Genomic DNA, 3,583 nt, shown 5'->3' with positions numbered 1-3,583 from the left:
GACGAGCTCACCCAGTCATGGGACCATGGTCATCGGACCATGACGCTCTCTGCTCCGACCAGGAGCCCACCGACGACTGTTGCACGGTGTTTGCTTTCACGCGTTTCCCACAGTAGTCGCCATAAAACGGGGTTCATCTGTAAAGGCCACCTCTCGGCTCTCAGTCGGCGAGTAGCTGCGATAGCGGTGTCCAAATTGCAGCCTTCGCCACCAATGAACAGCTGTCATCATGGGTCAACACACCAGGAACCTGCTGTGGAATCGCATAGGCTACAACGTTCGCTGGACGCAAGTTCAGGAGACCCTATTGGTAGCTCCTTTCCTCATCTCTGCGATCAGTTGCTCTACAGTTGCACTTCTATTTGCACGTACACATTTCTGATGCCGTCATACACTCATATCGTATATGGGCTGTGATGCACCAAAGTTGCCTCGGCACCAGTTTTGGTTAGCTCCATTTTAAATATGTATGACGGTAGTATCTGTTCTCGAAAGAACAGTTACCGTGGATGACCATGCAGCTTTTCTAGAAATGAAATGATAATTCAATGGACACCCTAGCTGCAAACAGGCGTTGATGTACTTCATTGGGGACATGTTGAAAAGTGTGCCCCGACCGGGACTCGAACCCGGGATCTCCTGCTTACATGGAAGACGCTCTATCCATCTGAGCCATCGCGGGCACAGAGGATAGTGCGTCTGCAGGAACTAATCGCCTTCACGCTCCCCGTGAGATCCACATTCCCAACATGTCCACACCACTACATTCGTAGTGCCCCTAATAAATGTTTGCCCATGATACTCATTACTCGTGGCAGATTAATTTACCAAGTCCCGTACGAGTTCGGGCATAGCGTGTGCGAACGCACATGTCCCCAATGAAGTACATCAACGCCTGTTTGCATATAGGGTGTCCATTTAATTATCATTTAGCTCCATTTTGCCATGCATGGTATACTTTAACCAAGGGGCACGTGGACAGCGTACAGACTTAGCCGTTTCTTAAATACTTCCACCCTTAGCCCGAAAGCCAATGATCAAGCCATTTGAACGGAAAATAAATCGCTCCGTTTCCGCATTACGACAACGACAGCACTGTTCTTCGCGTTCCGCCTGACAAGCTTGATGTACCCGCCACTGTTACTGCTGCCAGATACCGTCTGTGAGTGGTTATTCTATGTTGACACATTACTATGGACGGATCGTGTACATTTGCTGGTACTACAATTTGAATGGCGAGCAGTGTACATTCGTTTGCAAGACTCGACCATCGTTATCTCCGATGGAAAAATACTGCAGGAATAGGGACGCAACCAGTCGGCAAGTTGACATTACAGCTACGTCAGTAGGGCACGGCACTATAGCTTCGCGTCCCCGACTGTACCAGACAATCACTAGAGCAGCGAGTGGGCAGTTTGGCAGGGGCAGGACCACGCCAACGTTATGTTCGACCGTAAGCGCGTGTTGGAGTGTGTGGCGTGGCGCGGCTGGGGTGACTGGTGTTCGGGAAGAGGAGGGGGGGGGTGATGGCAGAGGGGGAGGTGGGCTAAAGGGCGTCGTTTCGCTGCGCACGCGTAAACACTCGCGAGCCGCCTGCATGTGCTGCAAAATACACACACACACAAATGCTAGAACACGCGCATACTAAAGCATAGAATTTCCAGTTAATTAGGGGACCTCTCGTTAAAAAGTTATCTCTCCCAACATGTTTGATCTCGCTAATTGTCCGTTGCGTGTGCTTGGCCTCTTCATATTGAGCATATACATGCGAAAACGCGAGCTCACGCACACACACACACACACACACACACACACACGCACGCACACACACACACACGTGAGCGGGCGCTCGGACTTACGCACACGCGCACAGCAGAACAGAGCAGTGTACTCGTGGACATTATTGTGGTGCTCAGTGCTGAAGCTCGTGTGCCCTTCCAGACTATACGTTCCACGCGCCTGCGCGCTCTAGGACCGCCGCCGCGACACAAAAAGTCGAGCCGCCACCGCAGGAATAAAGTGGCGAATTAACGACAGCGGCGGTAATGGGGTTAGCGTGTCGCGGCCAGCGGGCGTTAGCGGTGTGTGCGCAGTATTTAGTCGCGGCGTCGGGACGCCGGGCGCCGCGCGGCACTGCGGCGCCATCTGTCTGCGGCCGGCCGCGGGTCGCCAAAGGCAACGACGTGCTAAGCCCCGGCCCGGAGCGGCGCGATGGCCGCACCGCACGCCGATGTGTTCGCAGACAGCCGCTGCCGAGCTGATGGAACCACACCGCGCAGCCAACGGCCGGACAGCGACGGACGCTAACGCTTGCGAAAATTACTGCACCGCGAAGAGCACAACAGCTTTAAATGACGTTACGTAGAATCCGCTCATAGCAGCCAATCAGTAGCGTAAACAGTGTAACTGGTGCCCAGTGGAAACTTTAACTCGTATTCCGAAGCTGCCAAAATCTATCCAATTTTATCTTGAATTGTAATCGCTTCTTGATCTGTTTATTGGGATCAACAGATATTTACAACGAAGCAAAAACGTACTCATTTAAATAATTCTTTGGATTATATACAGAAGTGACAAATCTCATGGGATAGCAATATGATTCTAATTAAATCAATATATAATGATTTAATTACGAACAGCAATTTTCGGATTTCTTCCTTCACTTGTACCGCGAAAAATTGCTTCTGGCGAAATTTCTGATTCTAGGTCAACGGGAAAGTTCATGAGTAAGTTTGCATATATCAAAATATGTGCCATATAGTAAATGGGCGAAACTTTTGATTGCATTAGATTTCAGGCTTCAATTTTTTACATTGCCAAGGACTTATAGATTTATTATGTGACATTACTTCTAACCAGACACGAGAGAAAGGGTTTATAATAGTTGGACAGAGAGACAGACATACGTACAGCAATACTTATATATACACTACTGGCCATTAAAATTCATTGGACGCGTATATTATACTAGAGCTGACATGTGATTACATTTTCAAGCAATTTGGGTGCATAAATCATGAGAAATCAGAACCCAGAACAACCACATCTGGCCGTAATGACCGCCTTGATACGCATGGGCATTGAGTCAAACCGAACTTGGATGGCGTGTACAGATACAGCTGCCCATACAGATTCAACACGATACCACAGTTCATCAAAAGTAGTGACTGGCGTATTGTGACGAGCCAGTTGCTCGGCGACCATTGACCAGACGTTTTCAATTGGTGAGAGAACTGGAGAATGTGCTGGCCAGGGCAGCAGTCGAACATTTTCTGTATCCAGAAACGCCCGTACAAGACCTGCAACATGCGGTCGTGAATTATCCTGCTGAAATGTAGGGTTTCGCAGGGATCGAATGAAGTATAGAGCCACGGGTCGTAACACATCTGAAATGTAACGTCCACGGCTCAAAGTACCGTCAATGCGAACATGAGGTGACCGAGACGTGTAACCAATGGCACCCCATACCATCACGCCGGATGATACGTCAGTATGGCGATGACGTATGCACACTTCCAATGTGCGTTCACCGCATTGTTGCCAAACACAGATGCGACTATCATGATGCTGCAAATAGAACCTG

At 49.4% G+C, this 3,583-nt stretch overlaps 1 non-coding gene across 1 annotated transcript; it reads right to left on the bottom strand.

Moving 5' to 3' along the window:
• Positions 1-608: 608 nt before the first annotated feature.
• Trnat-ugu (transfer RNA threonine (anticodon UGU)) lies at positions 609-683 on the bottom strand. The gene has a single exon. It is a non-coding gene; the product is annotated as a tRNA-Thr (tRNA).
• Between the last annotated feature and the right edge of the window lie 2,900 nt (positions 684-3,583).

Source organism: Schistocerca gregaria, chromosome 6 (assembly GCF_023897955.1).
Source record: "Schistocerca gregaria isolate iqSchGreg1 chromosome 6, iqSchGreg1.2, whole genome shotgun sequence".
Taxonomy (NCBI): domain Eukaryota; kingdom Metazoa; phylum Arthropoda; class Insecta; order Orthoptera; family Acrididae; genus Schistocerca; species Schistocerca gregaria.
This window is presented reverse-complemented; position numbering and strand designations above follow the sequence as displayed.